The sequence below is a fragment of the Phyllobates terribilis genome, unplaced genomic scaffold (assembly GCF_046119375.1).
Source record: "Phyllobates terribilis strain yellow unplaced genomic scaffold, ASM4611937v1 Scaffold_584__1_contigs__length_1024158, whole genome shotgun sequence".
NCBI classification, from domain to species: Eukaryota; Metazoa; Chordata; class Amphibia; order Anura; family Dendrobatidae; genus Phyllobates; species Phyllobates terribilis.
In genome coordinates, this window is record NW_027363344.1 from 966,032 (window position 1) to 985,103 (window position 19,072).

At 45.0% G+C, this 19,072-nt stretch overlaps 10 non-coding genes and 3 pseudogenes across 10 annotated transcripts; all 13 read right to left on the reverse strand.

Annotated features, from left to right (window-relative positions):
- Positions 1-2,377: 2,377 nt before the first annotated feature.
- Positions 2,378-2,573, reverse strand: LOC141233390 (U2 spliceosomal RNA). The gene has a single exon (XR_012299497.1). It is a non-coding gene; the product is annotated as a U2 spliceosomal RNA (small nuclear RNA).
- Positions 2,574-5,012: 2,439 nt separating this feature from the next.
- Positions 5,013-5,203, reverse strand: LOC141233399 (U2 spliceosomal RNA). Its single transcript, XR_012299500.1, has one exon. It is a non-coding gene; the product is annotated as a U2 spliceosomal RNA (small nuclear RNA).
- Positions 5,204-6,318: 1,115 nt separating this feature from the next.
- LOC141233370 (U2 spliceosomal RNA) lies at positions 6,319-6,509 on the reverse strand. The gene has a single exon (XR_012299477.1). It is a non-coding gene; the product is annotated as a U2 spliceosomal RNA (small nuclear RNA).
- Positions 6,510-7,624: 1,115 nt separating this feature from the next.
- On the reverse strand, positions 7,625-7,815 carry LOC141233371 (U2 spliceosomal RNA). Its single transcript, XR_012299478.1, has one exon. It is a non-coding gene; the product is annotated as a U2 spliceosomal RNA (small nuclear RNA).
- A 1,115-nt stretch (positions 7,816-8,930) lies between these two features.
- LOC141233372 (U2 spliceosomal RNA) lies at positions 8,931-9,121 on the reverse strand. The gene has a single exon (XR_012299479.1). It is a non-coding gene; the product is annotated as a U2 spliceosomal RNA (small nuclear RNA).
- A 1,115-nt stretch (positions 9,122-10,236) lies between these two features.
- LOC141233392 (U2 spliceosomal RNA) lies at positions 10,237-10,448 on the reverse strand (annotated as a pseudogene).
- Positions 10,449-11,208: 760 nt separating this feature from the next.
- Positions 11,209-11,300, reverse strand: LOC141233397 (U2 spliceosomal RNA; annotated as a pseudogene).
- Positions 11,301-12,418: 1,118 nt separating this feature from the next.
- On the reverse strand, positions 12,419-12,603 carry LOC141233385 (U2 spliceosomal RNA). Its single transcript, XR_012299491.1, has one exon. It is a non-coding gene; the product is annotated as a U2 spliceosomal RNA (small nuclear RNA).
- Positions 12,604-13,396: 793 nt separating this feature from the next.
- Positions 13,397-13,488, reverse strand: LOC141233396 (U2 spliceosomal RNA; annotated as a pseudogene).
- Positions 13,489-14,603: 1,115 nt separating this feature from the next.
- Positions 14,604-14,794, reverse strand: LOC141233380 (U2 spliceosomal RNA). The gene has a single exon (XR_012299486.1). It is a non-coding gene; the product is annotated as a U2 spliceosomal RNA (small nuclear RNA).
- Positions 14,795-15,909: 1,115 nt separating this feature from the next.
- On the reverse strand, positions 15,910-16,100 carry LOC141233373 (U2 spliceosomal RNA). Its single transcript, XR_012299480.1, has one exon. It is a non-coding gene; the product is annotated as a U2 spliceosomal RNA (small nuclear RNA).
- A 1,113-nt stretch (positions 16,101-17,213) lies between these two features.
- Positions 17,214-17,404, reverse strand: LOC141233374 (U2 spliceosomal RNA). Its single transcript, XR_012299481.1, has one exon. It is a non-coding gene; the product is annotated as a U2 spliceosomal RNA (small nuclear RNA).
- A 1,115-nt stretch (positions 17,405-18,519) lies between these two features.
- On the reverse strand, positions 18,520-18,710 carry LOC141233376 (U2 spliceosomal RNA). The gene has a single exon (XR_012299482.1). It is a non-coding gene; the product is annotated as a U2 spliceosomal RNA (small nuclear RNA).
- Positions 18,711-19,072: the final 362 nt, after the last annotated feature.

A 19,072-nucleotide genomic window follows, 5' to 3' on the forward strand; every position in this document is an offset into this window, starting at 1 on the left:
ATATTATATTTATATTTTTTCATTTGAATTAATATATATAAAGTTAAACATAACAATTCGTTTGCAGTTTCAACAGTTTCCAAACAAATCACAACTGACATTACTTCACCCGGTTTCCCAAACTAAATATCCCCTTTTTCTCTTTTACTTTCCTCCCAACAAAACCCCTTAACTTCTTTTCTTCCTCCTCATGCTCTAACCGCATCTGTTCCCAATCATACTCTTCCTCATCATCTCTGAAAGTCACCACCTTCTCCAACACTTTACCCTTTTCCTCTTTTACTTCTTTCTTTTCACCAGATACTTTCCTTGATCCACAATTTTCCTGTACCGTTACCTTTTTCTTCAATTTCACCTTTAAACTTTCAACTTCTTTTCCCTGCTTATTCTCCTCTATAATTATCGCATCAACTTCCTTCTTCATTTTATCACCAATATCTTCCTTTTGTCCTCCAAAGTTCTTTTCAAAAGTTCCTTTGCTGCTTTCCATGTAACAATACCCAGAACTCCCGTTTACCATAATCCTCCCATTATGCAAATTTTCTTCTCCTGTTGTCCACACCAAAAAACGTCTCTTTCCGTTCCAAATACCAACTTTGTTCCTGTATAATTTCTGAAACTTTACCATCTTACATTTAGATTCCAAAAAAACCATTATCTCCTCTATTTCCACAAACGGATTGTCCATGTAAATTATCACACTCTTCGGTTTCCCCATGAATGATGCACTTACTCCAATTTTCCCAGAATCCTCTTCACTCCAGCCTTTGAAAAAATGAATGCACTTTTCCTCAGAAACTAGAGTCACATCACAAACTTTACCTTGCTTTATTTCTTGCATACAGTAGATATCCTTCTCCAAAACTTCATATTTCCTCAAAATTTCCAGAATCCATTTTTCTTCCAAAAAAGTTTCTTCCGTCTCCCGTTTCACAAAAAAACGTAAGCATCTCTTCTTTTTCCAAAACTCCATCTCAACGATCCGTTTTCCTTCCGTTTTTTCCTTTTAATCCTCCAAATGTTGCCACCACAGCTATGTGTGGCGACAGTTGCCCCCCACAGCTATGTGTGGTGACAAGGTGATCGCCTCTCATTGCCCAGGGACTAATCCGACTCCCTAATAGCAGCAGGGGGGTTTAGCTCCACCGATAAGTGTAGCGATCCCCCCAGGCCAAGGAGCCGGGTACCCCAAGCGCCTCCCAGCCAAGACCAAGGCAGAAACCGCTAGATCACTGCACTTGATCTTAGCCAAAAGGCCGAGAAGCGATAACCAGAATTGGTTTCGAACTACGGAGCCACCCAAGGATCCTGAAGAGTCCATTTGTGGAGATGAGCTCCTGGACTCCCGTTAAGAAGACATGTTGTCAACCTCTAGATCCCTTACATGCCTGCACTTTTCGGCTTGCTGCTGCTGCAATCCACGCGTTTTAGATCTGCATAACTCCACCTCTTTAAACACAGCACCCTCACCCCCTGCTGTTCCCACCCACCTCAACACCGTTGGAAGGGAGGAGAACCAATTAAGGCGGGGGGTGGAGTGGAACGAGCAGCTGTCTACCCTTAGCAGGAGGGCTGCTGATTACTTACCTCTCCTGCTGCTGCTGGCTGTCCAGCAGCAGACTGAAGGTGGCTGCTGCTGTGCGCAGGTATATAAAGGCTCAGAGCCTATTATGACACGCGCAGCCAGCGTTCCATTGCCACATTCCATCTACTGCAGGCAGGATACCTGGCTGGCTGAATGTCGCTGAGAAGCTCACAGAGACCGCCATAAGCAACAGTTTAACAGAATGCCACAGACTAATCAACCAAACTTTTTGGGTTGGGTTCTCTTTTATAGTCTGCATGCATTAATTGAAAGAAGTCAGTGTTCCAGCAGAGGGAGACAACGTTTCAGAAAAGGCATTGTAGCAAACCAAAAAAGAAATTTTAAGCGCAGCAGAGTAACCAGCGCACATACCTGTTAGCTCAGGTGAGTTTAAAAGGCTGCTGTTGATAACAAGGGCATTTGCTAAATAGATGGTGTGTGTGCAACAATATACTGAAAGGTCAATTATATTGTGCAGCTTATCTCACCACCTGTAGTTATTTAGGTGAAAGCTCCAAAATGCTTGCCTAATATGTCTGTTTATCCAAAAGGAAGTAAAGAGGGAGAGCTAGAAAGATAGCATTGCGTTACATTACATGGCAATGCAATGCACAGTTGCTGAAGTTGAACCAAAATGAGCTTGTAATCTGGCTTCTGCAACTTTGAACATGAAAAATCCAATGAGGAGAAGAAAAGCAAAGCCAAAGAGTCCATCCCAAAATTCGACAAACAAGCAAAATGAACAAAAAACATTGAATTCAATACTTTCTGATTTTAGAAACTGCATTAAAGAAGGGGTGCACCGGTCCTGGAGATACTGCAATACCAGGTCAATGCGTGGAGTGGACAGAGCAAGCTCTTTTTCCATCTCCCTGTTCTAAAAATCCATTTAATATATGGTCCCCAGATAGGGGACGTATCAGATATTAAACTGATAAGAACAGATTTTTTTTTTTTTTTTTTTTTTTTCCAAACACTCAGAAATTAAGTTTTATAATCTTAAATCATATATCACCAAACTCAAGATTTTAGTTCCATCATCGTGTTTAGATATTATATTTATATTTTTTCATTTGAATTAATATATATAAAGTTAAACATAACAATTCGTTTGCAGTTTCAACAGTTTCCAAACAAATCACAACTGACATTACTTCACCCGGTTTCCCAAACTAAATATCCCCTTTTTCTCTTTTACTTTCCTCCCAACAAAACCCCTTAACTTCTTTTCTTCCTCCTCATGCTCTAACCGCATCTGTTCCCAATCATACTCTTCCTCATCATCTCTGAAAGTCACCACCTTCTCCAACACTTTACCCTTTTCCTCTTTTACTTCTTTCTTTTCACCAGATACTTTCCTTGATCCACAATTTTCCTGTACCGTTACCTTTTTCTTCAATTTCACCTTTAAACTTTCAACTTCTTTTCCCTGCTTATTCTCCTCTATAATTATCGCATCAACTTCCTTCTTCATTTTATCACCAATATCTTCCTTTTGTCCTCCAAAGTTCTTTTCAAAAGTTCCTTTGCTGCTTTCCATGTAACAATACCCAGAACTCCCGTTTACCATAATCCTCCCATTATGCAAATTTTCTTCTCCTGTTGTCCACACCAAAAAACGTCTCTTTCCGTTCCAAATACCAACTTTGTTCCTGTATAATTTCTGAAACTTTACCATCTTACATTTAGATTCCAAAAAAACCATTATCTCCTCTATTTCCACAAACGGATTGTCCATGTAAATTATCACACTCTTCGGTTTCCCCATGAATGATGCACTTACTCCAATTTTCCCAGAATCCTCTTCACTCCAGCCTTTGAAAAAATGAATGCACTTTTCCTCAGAAACTAGAGTCACATCACAAACTTTACCTTGCTTTATTTCTTGCATACAGTAGATATCCTTCTCCAAAACTTCATATTTCCTCAAAATTTCCAGAATCCATTTTTCTTCCAAAAAAGTTTCTTCCGTCTCCCGTTTCACAAAAAAACGTAAGCATCTCTTTTTTTTCCAAAACTCCATCTCAACGATCCGTTTTCCTTCCGTTTTTTCCTTTTAATCCTCCAAATGTTGCCACCACAGCTATGTGTGGCGACAGTTGCCCCCCACAGCTATGTGTGGTGACAAGGTGATCGCCTCTCATTGCCCAGGGACTAATCCGACTCCCTAATAGCAGCAGGGGGGTTTAGCTCCACCGATAAGTGTAGCGATCCCCCCAGGCCAAGGAGCCGGGTACCCCAAGCGCCTCCCAGCCAAGACCAAGGCAGAAACCGCTAGATCACTGCACTTGATCTTAGCCAAAAGGCCGAGAAGCGATAACCAGAATTGGTTTCGAACTACGGAGCCACCCAAGGATCCTGAAGAGTCCATTTGTGGAGATGAGCTCCTGGACTCCCGTTAAGAAGACATGTTGTCAACCTCTAGATCCCTTACATGCCTGCACTTTTCGGCTTGCTGCTGCTGCAATCCACGCGTTTTAGATCTGCATAACTCCACCTCTTTAAACACAGCACCCTCACCCCCTGCTGTTCCCACCCACCTCAACACCGTTGGAAGGGAGGAGAACCAATTAAGGCGGGGGGTGGGGTGGAACGAGCAGCTGTCTACCCTTAGCAGGAGGGCTGCTGATTACTTACCTCTCCTGCTGCTGCTGGCTGTCCAGCAGCAGACTGAAGGTGGCTGCTGCTGTGCGCAGGTATATAAAGGCTCAGAGCCTATTATGACACGCGCAGCCAGCGTTCCATTGCCACATTCCATCTACTGCAGGCAGGATACCTGGCTGGCTGAATGTCGCTGAGAAGCTCACAGAGACCGCCATAAGCAACAGTTTAACAGAATGCCACAGACTAATCAACCAAACTTTTTGGGTTGGGTTCTCTTTTATAGTCTGCAGGCATTAATTGAAAGAAGTCAGTGTTCCAGCAGAGGGAGACAACGTTTCAGAAAAGGCATTGTAGCAAACCAAAAAAGAAATTTTAAGCGCAGCAGAGTAACCAGCGCACATACCTGTTAGCTCAGGTGAGTTTAAAAGGCTGCTGTTGATAACAAGGGCATTTGCTAAATAGATGGTGTGTGTGCAACAATATACTGAAAGGTTAATTATATTGTGCAGCTTATCTCACCACCTGTAGTTATTTAGGTGAAAGCTCCAAAATGCTTGCCTAATATGTCTGTTTATCCAAAAGGAAGTAAAGAGGGAGAGCTAGAAAGATAGCATTGCGTTACATTACATGGCAATGCAATGCACAGTTGCTGAAGTTGAACCAAAATGAGCTTGTCATCTGGCTTCTGCAACTTTGAACATGAAAAATCCAATGAGGAGAAGAAAAGCAAAGCCAAAGAGTCCATCCCAAAATCCGACAAACAAGCAAAATGAACAAAAAACATTGAATTCAATACTTTCTGATTTTAGAAACTGCATTAAAGAAGGGGTGCACCGGTCCTGGAGATACTGCAATACCAGGTCAATGCGTGGAGTGGACAGAGCAAGCTCTTTTTCCATCTCCCTGTTCTAAAAATCCATTTAATATATGGTCCCCAGATAGGGGACGTATCAGATATTAAACTGATAAGAACAGATACTACACTTGATCTTAGCCAAAAGGCCGAGAAGCGATAACCAGAATTGGTTTCAAACTACGGAGCCACCCAAGGATCCTGAAAAGTCCATTTGTGGAGATGAGCTCCTGGACTCCCGTTAAGAAGACATGTTGTCAACCTCTAGATCCCTTACATGCCTGCACTTTTCGGCTTGCTGCTGCTGCAATCCACGCGTTTTAGATCTGCATAACTCCACCTCTTTAAACACAGCACCTTCACCCCCTGCTGTTCCCACCCGCCTCAACACCGTTGGAAGGGAGGAGAACCAATTAAGGCGGGGGGTGGGGTGGAACGAGCAGCTGTCTACCCTTAGCAGGAGGGCTGCTGATTACATACCTCTCCTGCTGCTGCTGCTGCTGGCTGTCCAGCAGCAGACTGAAGGTGGCTGCTGCTGTGCACAGGTATATAAAGGCTCAGAGCCTATTATGACACGCGCAGCCAGCGTTCCATTGCCACATTCCATCTACTGCAGGCAGGATACCTGGCTGGCTGAATGTCGCTGAGAAGCTCACAGAGACCGCCATAAGCAACAGTTTAACAGAATGCCACAGACTAATCAACCAAACTTTTTGGGTTGGGTTCTCTTTTATAGTCTGCAGGCATTAAATGAAAGAAGTCAGTGTTCCAGCAGAGGGAGACAACGTTTCAGAAAAGGCATTGTAGCAAACCAAAAAAGAAATTTTAAGCGCAGCAGAGTAACCAGCGCACATACCTGTTAGCTCAGGTGAGTTTAAAAGGCTGCTGTTGATAACAAGGGCATTTGCTAAATAGATGGTGTGTGTGCAACAATATACTGAAAGGTCAATTATATTGTGCAGCTTATCTCACCACCTGTAGTTATTTAGGTGAAAGCTCCAAAATGCTTGCCTAATATGTCTGTTTATCCAAAAGGAAGTAAAAAGGGAGAGCTAGAAAGATAGCATTGCATTACATTACATGGCAATGCAATGCACAGTTGCTGAAGTTGAACCAAAATGAGCTTGTAATCTGGCTTCTGCAACTTTGAACATGAAAAATCCAATGAGGAGAAGAAAAGCAAAGCCAAAGAGTCCATCCCAAAATCCGACAAACAAGCAAAATGAACAAAAAACATTGAATTCAATTCTTTCTGATTTTAGAAACTGCATTAAAGAAGGGGTGCACCGGTCCTGGAGATACTGCAATACCAGGTCAATGCGTGGAGTGGACAGAGCAAGCTCTTTTTCCATCTCCCTGTTCTAAAAATCCATTTAATATATTGTCCCCAGATAGGGGACGTATCAGATATTAAACTGATAAGAACAGATACTACACTTGATCTTAGCCAAAAGGCCGAGAAGCGATAACCAGAATTGGTTTCAAACTACGGAGCCACCCAAGGATCCTGAAAAGTCCATTTGTGGAGATGAGCTCCTGGACTCCCGTTAAGAAGACATGTTGTCAACCTCTAGATCCCTTACATGCCTGCACTTTTCGGCTTGCTGCTGCTGCAATCCACGCGTTTTAGATCTGCATAACTCCACCTCTTTAAACACAGCACCTTCACCCCCTGCTGTTCCCACCCGCCTCAACACCGTTGGAAGGGAGGAGAACCAATTAAGGCGGGGGGTGGGGTGGAACGAGCAGCTGTCTACCCTTAGCAGGAGGGCTGCTGATTACATACCTCTCCTGCTGCTGCTGCTGCTGGCTGTCCAGCAGCAGACTGAAGGTGGCTGCTGCTGTGCACAGGTATATAAAGGCTCAGAGCCTATTATGACACGCGCAGCCAGCGTTCCATTGCCACATTCCATCTACTGCAGGCAGGATACCTGGCTGGCTGAATGTCGCTGAGAAGCTCACAGAGACCGCCATAAGCAACAGTTTAACAGAATGCCACAGACTAATCAACCAAACTTTTTGGGTTGGGTTCTCTTTTATAGTCTGCAGGCATTAAATGAAAGAAGTCAGTGTTCCAGCAGAGGGAGACAACGTTTCAGAAAAGGCATTGTAGCAAACCAAAAAAGAAATTTTAAGCGCAGCAGAGTAACCAGCGCACATACCTGTTAGCTCAGGTGAGTTTAAAAGGCTGCTGTTGATAACAAGGGCATTTGCTAAATAGATGGTGTGTGTGCAACAATATACTGAAAGGTCAATTATATTGTGCAGCTTATCTCACCACCTGTAGTTATTTAGGTGAAAGCTCCAAAATGCTTGCCTAATATGTCTGTTTATCCAAAAGGAAGTAAAAAGGGAGAGCTAGAAAGATAGCATTGCATTACATTACATGGCAATGCAATGCACAGTTGCTGAAGTTGAACCAAAATGAGCTTGTAATCTGGCTTCTGCAACTTTGAACATGAAAAATCCAATGAGGAGAAGAAAAGCAAAGCCAAAGAGTCCATCCCAAAATCCGACAAACAAGCAAAATGAACAAAAAACATTGAATTCAATTCTTTCTGATTTTAGAAACTGCATTAAAGAAGGGGTGCACCGGTCCTGGAGATACTGCAATACCAGGTCAATGCGTGGAGTGGACAGAGCAAGCTCTTTTTCCATCTCCCTGTTCTAAAAATCCATTTAATATATGGTCCCCAGATAGGGGACGTATCAGATATTAAACTGATAAGAACAGATACTACACTTGATCTTAGCCAAAAGGCCGAGAAGCGATAACCAGAATTGGTTTCAAACTACGGAGCCACCCAAGGATCCTGAAAAGTCCATTTGTGGAGATGAGCTCCTGGACTCCCGTTAAGAAGACATGTTGTCAACCTCTAGATCCCTTACATGCCTGCACTTTTCGGCTTGCTGCTGCTGCAATCCACGCGTTTTAGATCTGCATAACTCCACCTCTTTAAACACAGCACCTTCACCCCCTGCTGTTCCCACCCGCCTCAACACCGTTGGAAGGGAGGAGAACCAATTAAGGCGGGGGGTGGGGTGGAACGAGCAGCTGTCTACCCTTAGCAGGAGGGCTGCTGATTACATACCTCTCCTGCTGCTGCTGCTGCTGGCTGTCCAGCAGCAGACTGAAGGTGGCTGCTGCTGTGCACAGGTATATAAAGGCTCAGAGCCTATTATGACACGCGCAGCCAGCGTTCCATTGCCACATTCCATCTACTGCAGGCAGGATACCTGGCTGGCTGAATGTCGCTGAGAAGCTCACAGAGACCGCCATAAGCAACAGTTTAACAGAATGCCACAGACTAATCAACCAAACTTTTTGGGTTGGGTTCTCTTTTATAGTCTGCAGGCATTAAATGAAAGAAGTCAGTGTTCCAGCAGAGGGAGACAACGTTTCAGAAAAGGCATTGTAGCAAACCAAAAAAGAAATTTTAAGCGCAGCAGAGTAACCAGCGCACATACCTGTTAGCTCAGGTGAGTTTAAAAGGCTGCTGTTGATAACAAGGGCATTTGCTAAATAGATGGTGTGTGTGCAACAATATACTGAAAGGTCAATTATATTGTGCAGCTTATCTCACCACCTGTAGTTATTTAGGTGAAAGCTCCAAAATGCTTGCCTAATATGTCTGTTTATCCAAAAGGAAGTAAAAAGGGAGAGCTAGAAAGATAGCATTGCATTACATTACATGGCAATGCAATGCACAGTTGCTGAAGTTGAACCAAAATGAGCTTGTAATCTGGCTTCTGCAACTTTGAACATGAAAAATCCAATGAGGAGAAGAAAAGCAAAGCCAAAGAGTCCATCCCAAAATCCGACAAACAAGCAAAATGAACAAAAAACATTGAATTCAATTCTTTCTGATTTTAGAAACTGCATTAAAGAAGGGGTGCACCGGTCCTGGAGATACTGCAATACCAGGTCAATGCGTGGAGTGGACAGAGCAAGCTCTTTTTCCATCTCCCTGTTCTAAAAATCCATTTAATATATGGTCCCCAGATAGGGGACGTATCAGATATTAAACTGATAAGAACAGATACTACACTTGATCTTAGCCAAAAGGCCGAGAAGCGATAACCAGAATTGGTTTCAAACTACGGAGCCACCCAAGGATCCTGAAAAGTCCATTTGTGGAGATGAGCTCCTGGACTCCCGTTAAGAAGACATGTTGTCAACCTCTAGATCCCTTACATGCCTGCACTTTTCGGCTTGCTGCTGCTGCAATCCACGCGTTTTAGATCTGCATAACTCCACCTCTTTAAACACAGCACCTTCACCCCCTGCTGTTCCCACCCGCCTCAACACCGTTGGAAGGGAGGAGAACCAATTAAGGCGGGGGGTGGGGTGGAACGAGCAGCTGTCTACCCTTAGCAGGAGGGCTGCTGATTACATACCTCTCCTGCTGCTGCTGCTGCTGGCTGTCCAGCAGCAGACTGAAGGTGGCTGCTGCTGTGCACAGGTATATAAAGGCTCAGAGCCTATTATGACACGCGCAGCCAGCGTTCCATTGCCACATTCCATCTACTGCAGGCAGGATACCTGGCTGGCTGAATGTCGCTGAGAAGCTCACAGAGACCGCCATAAGCAACAGTTTAACAGAATGCCACAGACTAATCAACCAAACTTTTTGGGTTGGGTTCTCTTTTATAGTCTGCAGGCATTAAATGAAAGAAGTCAGTGTTCCAGCAGAGGGAGACAACGTTTCAGAAAAGGCATTGTAGCAAACCAAAAAAGAAATTTTAAGCGCAGCAGAGTAACCAGCGCACATACCTGTTAGCTCAGGTGAGTTTAAAAGGCTGCTGTTGATGACAAGGACATTTGCTAAATAGATGGTGTGTGTGCAACAATATACTGAAAGGTCAATTATATTGTGCAGCTTATCTCACCACCTGTAGTTATTTAGGTGAAAGCTCCAAAATGCTTGCCTAATATGTCTGTTTATCCAAAAGGAAGTAAAAAGGGAGAGCTAGAAAGATAGCATTGCATTACATTACATGGCAATGCAATGCACAGTTGCTGAAGTTGAACCAAAATGAGCTTGTAATCTGGCTTCTGCAACTTTGAACATGAAAAATCCAATGAGGAGAAGAAAAGCAAAGCCAAAGAGTCCATCCCAAAATCCGACAAACAAGCAAAATGAACAAAAAACATTGAATTCAATTCTTTCTGATTTTAGAAACTGCATTAAAGAAGGGGTGCACCGGTCCTGGAGATACTGCAATACCAGGTCAATGCGTGGAGTGGACAGAGCAAGCTCTTTTTCCATCTCCCTGTTCTAAAAATCCATTTAATATATGGTCCCCAGATAGGGGACGTATCAGATATTAAACTGATAAGAACAGATTTTTTTTTTTTTTGAAAGCCCGAATTCGTGTACAAAACCCGAATGCGCTTAAAAAAGTGACAAGTGCCACAAAAAAAGTGCACTAGGATGCTGGTCTTCTTGAAACCCTCTCCAAAAGGAGAAGGGTCCCCCAAACCATTCCCCGTCCCTCCGAGCCAAAAGGCCACAGCGAGGAACAGGGACAAAAAGCCACCTCCAGCCGAAGCCAGAGGCGACCCAATCTTACCCCCAGCACCTGCCCGAGTTCTCACCCGAGCAAGGCACTGGGAGCCAAAGACTGTGCTCCCCTCCCGGAAGAGGGGAGCCAACAACGCTCTCCTCCCGAAAGAGGAGAGCCAGGGGGGTTCAGGGGGGAGCGGAACCTGATGGCCACACACTCCCCCCCTAGACCTGCCAAGAGAGGAACCCGTAAGGGAACCGCATCCCGACAAAATCCTAGTAGGACGTGACACACGTGAATAAGTGGACATACAGTGATAAAGAAATTAAATAAATAGTGAAGGTTTCACAGTATAATACTGCCCGGACCTTCGACCGGGAATTGAAAAATTCCCCATCCTAAGGCCAGAAGGCCCGGAATAAGGGTGTGTGCGAAGAAAGAAAATTTGAAGTGCTTGTGCAAATGTGCCATAAACTCAAGTGGGGTTCCCAATCCCAGTGAGTTAAGGCACCCCAGGGTCACCACTCCTGGGGCACTTCACACTTCGGGCTTTCGATCTTCCCCGGCCCAATGGCGTCGATCCTGGGGGGCCATGCTTTCCACCAGATGACTATATTAGCCACCTGGCGTACGAACAAGCGCCTAAACCCCAGTGTGCATAATGTATCAATCTACTAGGGCGGCCAACATCCAAAACCGCCTTTTCGAAAGATACTACACTTGATCTTAGCCAAAAGGCCGAGAAGCGATAACCAGAATTGGTTTCAAACTACGGAGCCACCCAAGGATCCTGAAAAGTCCATTTGTGGAGATGAGCTCCTGGACTCCCGTTAAGAAGACATGTTGTCAACCTCTAGATCCCTTACATGCCTGCACTTTTCGGCTTGCTGCTGCTGCAATCCACGCGTTTTAGATCTGCATAACTCCACCTCTTTAAACACAGCACCTTCACCCCCTGCTGTTCCCACCCGCCTCAACACCGTTGGAAGGGAGGAGAACCAATTAAGGCGGGGGGTGGGGTGGAACGAGCAGCTGTCTACCCTTAGCAGGAGGGCTGCTGATTACATACCTCTACTGCTGCTGCTGCTGCTGCTGGCTGTCCAGCAGCAGACTGAAGGTGGCTGCTGCTGTGCACAGGTATATAAAGGCTCAGAGCCTATTATGACACGCGCAGCCAGCTTTCCATTGCCACATTCCATCTACTGCAGGCAGGATACCTGGCTGGCTGAATGTCGCTGAGAAGCTCACAGAGACCGCCATAAGCAACAGTTTAACAGAATGCCACAGACTAATCAACCAAACTTTTTGGGTTGGGTTCTTTTTTATAGACTGCAGGCATTAAATGAAAGAAGTCAGTGTTCCAGCAGAGGGAGACAACGTTTCAGAAAAGGCATTGTAGCAAACCAAAAAAGAAATTTTAAGCGCAGCAGAGTAACCAGCGCACATACCTGTTAGCTCAGGTGAGTTTAAAAGGCTGCTGTTGATAACAAGGGCGTTTGCTAAATAAATGGTGTGTGTGCAACAATATACTGAAAGGTCAATTATATTGTGCAGCTTATCTCACCACCTGTAGTTATTTAGGTGAAAGCTCCAAAATGCTTGCCTAATATGTCTGTTTATCCAAAAGGAAGTAAAAAGGGAGAGCTAGAAAGATAGCATTGCATTACATTACATGGCAATGCAATGCACAGTTGCTGAAGTTGAACCAAAATGAGCTTGTAATCTGGCTTCTGCAACTTTGAACATGAAAAATCCAATCAGGAGAAGAAAAGCAAAGCCAAAGAGTCCATCCCAAAATCCGACAAACAAGCAAAATGAACAAAAAACATTGAATTCAATTCTTTCTGATTTTAGAAACTGCATTAAAGAAGGGGTGCACCGGTCCTGGAGATACTGCAATACCAGGTCAATGCGTGGAGTGGACAGAGCAAGCTCTTTTTCCATCTCCCTGTTCTAAAAATCCATTTAATATATGGTCCCCAGATAGGGGACGTATCAGATATTAAACTGATAAGAACAGATTTTTTTTTTTTTATCGAAAGCCCGAATTCGTGTACAAAACCCGAGTGCGCTTAAAAAAGTGACAAGTGCCACAAAAAAAGTGCACTAGGATGCTGGTCTTCTTAAAACCCTCTCCAAAAGGAGAAGGGTCCCCCAAACCATTCCCCGTCCCTCCGAGCCAGAAGGCCACAGCGAGGAACAGGGACAAATAGCCACCTCCAGCCGGAGCCAGAGGCGACCCAATCTTACCCCCAATACCTGCCCGAGTTCTCACCCGAGCAAGGCACTGGGAGCCAAAGACTGTGCTCCCCTCCCGGAAGAGGGGAGCCAACAACGCTCTCCTCCCGAAAGAGGAGAGCCAGGGGGGTTCAGGGGGGAGCGGAACCTGATGGCCACACACTCCCCCCCTAGACCTGCCAAGAGAGGAACCCGTAAGGGAACCGCATCCCGACAAAATCCTAGTAAGGACGTGGACACACGTGAAAAAGTGGACACACAGTGACAAAAAAAAATTAAATAAATAGTGAAGGTTTCACAGTATAATACTGCCCGGACCTTCGACCGGGAATTGAAAAATTCCCCATCCTAAGGCCAGAAGGCCCGGAATAAGGGTGTGTGTGAAGAAAGAAATATTGAAGTGCTAGTGCAAATGTGCCATAAACTCAAGTGGGGTTCCCAATCCCAGTGAGTTAAGGCACCCCAGGGTCACCACTCCTGGGGCACTTCACACTTCGGGCTTTCGATCTTCCCCGGCCCAATGGCGTCGATCCTGGGGGGCCATGCTTTCCACCAGATGACTATATTTGCCACCTGGCGTACTAACAAGCGCCTAAACCCCAGTGTGCATAATGTATCAATCTACTAGGGCGGCCAACATCCAAAACCGCCTTTTCGAAAGATACTACACTTGATCTTAGCCAAAAGGCCGAGAAGCGATAACCAGAATTGGTTTCAAACTACGGAGCCACCCAAGGATCCTGAAAAGTCCATTTGTGGAGATGAGCTCCTGGACTCCCGTTAAGAAGACATGTTGTCAACCTCTAGATCCCTTACATGCCTGCACTTTTCGGCTTGCTGCTGCTGCAATCCACGCGTTTTAGATCTGCATAACTCCACCTCTTTAAACACAGCACCTTCACCCCCTGCTGTTCCCACCCGCCTCAACACCGTTGGAAGGGAGGAGAACCAATTAAGGCGGGGGGTGGGGTGGAACGAGCAGCTGTCTACCCTTAGCAGGAGGGCTGCTGATTACATACCTCTCCTGCTGCTGCTGCTGCTGGCTGTCCAGCAGCAGACTGAAGGTGGCTGCTGCTGTGCACAGGTATATATAGGCTCAGAGCCTATTATGACACGCGCAGCCAGCGTTCCATTGCCACATTCCATCTACTGCAGGCAGGATACCTGGCTGGCTGAATGTCGCTGAGAAGCTCACAGAGACCGCCATAAGCAACAGTTTAACAGAATGCCACAGACTAATCAACCAAACTTTTTGGGTTGGGTTCTCTTTTATAGTCTGCAGGCATTAAATGAAAGAAGTCAGTGTTCCAGCAGAAGGAGACAACGTTTCAGAAAAGGCATTGTAGCAAACCAAAAAAGAAATTTTAAGCGCAGCAGAGTAACCAGCGCACATACCTGTTAGCTCAGGTGAGTTTAAAAGGCTGCTGTTGATAACAAGGGCATTTGCTAAATAGATGGTGTGTGTGCAACAATATACTGAAAGGTCAATTATATTGTGCAGCTTATCTCACCACCTGTAGTTATTTAGGTGAAAGCTCCAAAATGCTTGCCTAATATGTCTGTTTATCCAAAAGGAAGTAAAAAGGGAGAGCTAGAAAGATAGCATTGCATTACATTACATGGCAATGCAATGCACAGTTGCTGAAGTTGAACCAAAATGAGCTTGTAATCTGGCTTCTGCAACTTTGAACATGAAAAATCCAATGAGGAGAAGAAAAGCAAAGCCAAAGAGTCCATCCCAAAATCCGACAAACAAGCAAAATGAACAAAAAACATTGAATTCAATTCTTTCTGATTTTAGAAACTGCATTAAAGAAGGGGTGCACCGGTCCTGGAGATACTGCAATACCAGGTCAATGCGTGGAGTGGACAGAGCAAGCTCTTTTTCCATCTCCCTGTTCTAAAAATCCATTTAATATATGGTCCCCAGATAGGGGACGTATCAGATGTTAAACTGATAAGAACAGATACTACACTTGATCTTAGCCAAAAGGCCGAGAAGCGATAACCAGAATTGGTTTCAAACTACGGAGCCACCCAAGGATCCTGAAAAGTCCATTTGTGGAGATGAGCTCCTGGACTCCCGTTAAGAAGACATGTTGTCAACCTCTAGATCCCTTACATGCCTGCACTTTTCGGCTTGCTGCTGCTGCAATCCACGCGTTTTAGATCTGCATAACTCCACCTCTTTAAACACAGCACCTTCACCCCCTGCTGTTCCCACCCGCCTCAACACCGTTGGAAGGGAGGAGAACCAATTAAGGCGGGGGGTGGGGTGGAACGAGCAGCTGTCTACCCTTAGCAGGAGGGCTGCTGATTACATACCTCTCCTGCTGCTGCTGCTGCTGGCTGTCCAGCAGCAGACTGAAGGTGGCTGCTGCTGTGCACAGGTATATAAAGGCTCAGAGCCTATTATGACACACGCAGCCAGCGTTCCATTGCCACATTCCATCTACTGCAGGCAGGATACCTGGCTGGCTGAATGTCGCTGAGAAGCTCACAGAGACCGCCATAAGCAACAGTTTAACAGAATGCCACAGACTAATCAACCAAACTTTTTGGGTTGGGTTCTCTTTTATAGTCTGCAGGCATTAAATGAAAGAAGTCAGTGTTCCAGCAGAGGGAGACAACGTTTCAGAAAAGGCATTGTAGCAAACCAAAAAAGAAATTTTAAGCGCAGCAGAGTAACCAGCGCACATACCTGTTAGCTCAGGTGAGTTTAAAAGGCTGCTGTTGATAACAAGGGCATTTGCTAAATAGATGGTGTGTGTGCAACAATATACTGAAAGGTCAATTATATTGTGCAGCTTATCTCACCACCTGTAGTTATTTAGGTGAAAGCTCCAAAATGCTTGCCTAATATGTCTGTTTATCCAAAAGGAAGTAAAAAGGGAGAGCTAGAAAGATAGCATTGCATTACATTACATGGCAATGCAATGCACAGTTGCTGAAGTTGAACCAAAATGAGCTTGTAATCTGGCTTCTGCAACTTTGAACATGAAAAATCCAATGAGGAGAAGAAAAGCAAAGCCAAAGAGTCCATCCCAAAATCCGACAAACAAGCAAAATGAACAAAAAACATTGAATTCAATTCTTTCTGATTTTAGAAACTGCATTAAAGAAGGGGTGCACCGGTCCTGGAGATACTGCAATACCAGGTCAATGCGTGGAGTGGACAGAGCAAGCTCTTTTTCCATCTCCCTGTTCTAAAAATCCATTTAATATATGGTCCCCAGATAGGGGACGTATCAGATATTAAACTGATAAGAACAGATACTACACTTGATCTTAGCCAAAAGGCCGAGAAGCGATAACCAGAATTGGTTTCAAACTACGGAGCCACCCAAGGATCCTGAAAAGTCCATTTGTGGAGATGAGCTCCTGGACTCCCGTTAAGAAGACATGTTGTCAACCTCTAGATCCCTTACATGCCTGCACTTTTCGGCTTGCTGCTGCTGCAATCCACGCGTTTTAGATCTGCATAACTCCACCTCTTTAAACACAGCACCTTCACCCCCTGCTGTTCCCACCCGCCTCAACACCGTTGGAAGGGAGGAGAACCAATTAAGGCGGGGGGTGGGGTGGAACGAGCAGCTGTCTACCCTTAGCAGGAGGGCTGCTGATTACATACCTCTCCTGCTGCTGCTGCTGGCTGTCCAGCAGCAGACTGAAGGTGGCTGCTGCTGTGCACAGGTATATAAAGGCTCAGAGCCTATTATGACACGCGCAGCCAGCGTTCCATTGCCACATTCCATCTACTGCAGGCAGGATACCTGGCTGGCTGAATGTCGCTGAGAAGCTCACAGAGACCGCCATAAGCAACAGTTTAACAGAATGCCACAGACTAATCAATCAAACTTTTTTGGGTTGGGTTCTCTTTTATAGTCTGCAGGCATTAAATGAAAGAAGTCAGTGTTCCAGCAGAGGGAGACAACGTTTCAGAAAAGGCATTGTAGCAAACCAAAAAAGAAATTTTAAGCGCAGCAGAGTAACCAGCGCACATACCTGTTAGCTCAGGTGAGTTTAAAAGGCTGCTGTTGACAACAAGGGCATTTGCTAAATAGATGGTGTGTGTGCAACAATATACTGAAAGGTCAATTATATTGTGCAGCTTATCTCACCACCTGTAGTTATTTAGGTGAAAGCTCCAAAATGCTTGCCTAATATGTCTGTTTATCCAAAAGGAAGTAAAAAGGGAGAGCTAGAAAGATAGCATTGCATCACATTACATGGCAATGCAATGCACAGTTGCTGAAGTTGAACCAAAATGAGCTTGTAATCTGGCTTCTGCAACTTTGAACATGAAAAATCCAATGAGGAGAAGAAAAGCAAAGCCAAAGAGTCCATCCCAAAATCCGACAAACAAGCAAAATGAACAAAAAACATTGAATTCAATTCTTTCTGATTTTAGAAACTGCATTAAAGAAGGGGTGCACCGGTCCTGGAGATACTGCAATACCAGGTCAATGCGTGGAGTGGACAGAGCAAGCTCTTTTTCCATCTCCCTGTTCTAAAAATCCATTTAATATATGGTCCCCAGATAGGGGACGTATCAGATATTAAACTGATAAGAACAGATACTACACTTGATCTTAGCCAAAAGGCCGAGAAGCGATAACCAGAATTGGTTTCAAACTACGGAGCCACCCAAGGATCCTGAAAAGTCCATTTGTGGAGATGAGCTCCTGGACTCCCGTTAAGAAGACATGTTGTCAACCTCTAGATCCCTTACATGCCTGCACTTTTCGGCTTGCTGCTGCTGCAATCCACGCGTTTTAGATCTGCATAACTCCACCTCTTTAAACACAGCACCTTCACCCCCTGCTGTTCCCACCCGCCTCAACACCGTTGGAAGGGAGGAGAACCAATTAAGGCGGGGGGTGGGGTGGAACGAGCAGCTGTCTACCCTTAGCAGGAGGGCTGCTGATTACATACCTCTCCTGCTGCTGCTGCTGCTGGCTGTCCAGCAGCAGACTGAAGGTGGCTGCTGCTGTGCACAGGTATATAAAGGCTCAGAGCCTATTATGACACGCGCAGCCAGCGTTCCATTGCCACATTCCATCTACTGCAGGCAGGATACCTGGCTGGCTGAATGTCGCTGAGAAGCTCACAGAGACCGCCATAAGCAACAATTTAACAGAATGCCACAGACTAATCAACCAAACTTTTTGGGTTGGGTTCTCTTTTATAGTCTGCAGGCATTAAATGAAAGAAGTCAGTGTTCCAGCAGAGGGAGACAACGTTTCAGAAAAGGCATTGTAGCAAACCAAAAAAGAAATTTTAAGCGCAGCAGAGTAACCAGCGCACATACCTGTTAGCTCAGGTGAGTTTAAAAGGCTGCTGTTGATAACAAGGGCATTTGCTAAATAGATGGTGTGTGTGCAACAATATACTGAAAGGTCAATTATATTGTGCAGCTTATCTCACCACCTGTAGTTATTTAGGTGAAAGCTCCAAAATGCTTGCCTAATATGTCTGTTTATCCAAAAGGAAGTAAAAAGGGAGAGCTAGAAAGATAGCATTGCATTACATTACATGGCAATGCAATGCACAGTTGCTGAAGTTGAACCAAAATGAGCTTGTAATCTGGCTTCTGCAACTTTGAACATGAAAAATCCAATGAGGAGAAGAAAAGCAAAGCCAAAGAGTCCATCCCAAAATCCGACAAACAAGCAAAATGAACAAAAAACATTGAATTCAATTCTTTCTGATTTTAGAAACTGCATTAAAGAAGGGGTGCACCGGTCCTGGAGATACTGCAATACCAGGTCAATGCGTGGAGTGGACAGAGCAAGCTCTTTTTCCATCTCCCTGTTCTAAAAATCCATTTAATATATGGTCCCCAGATAGGGGACGTATCAGATATTAAACTGATAAGAACAGATACTACACTTGATCTTAGCCAAAAGGCCGAGAAGCGATAACCAGAATTGGTTTCAAACTACGGAGCCACCCAAGGATCCTGAAAAGTCCATTTGTGGAGATGAGCTCCTGGACTCCCGTTAAGAAGACATGTTGTCAACCTCTAAATCCCTTACATGCCTGCACTTTTCGGCTTGCTGCTGCTGCAATCCACGCGTTTTAGATCTGCATAACTCCACCTCTTTAAACACAGCACCTTCACCCCCTGCTGTTCCCACCCGCCTCAACACCGTTGGAAGGGAGGAGAACCAATTAAGGCGGGGGGTGGGGTGGAACGAGCAGCTGTCTACCCTTAGCAGGAGGGCTGCTGATTACATACCTCTCCTGCTGCTGCTGCTGCTGGCTGTCCAGCAGCAGACTGA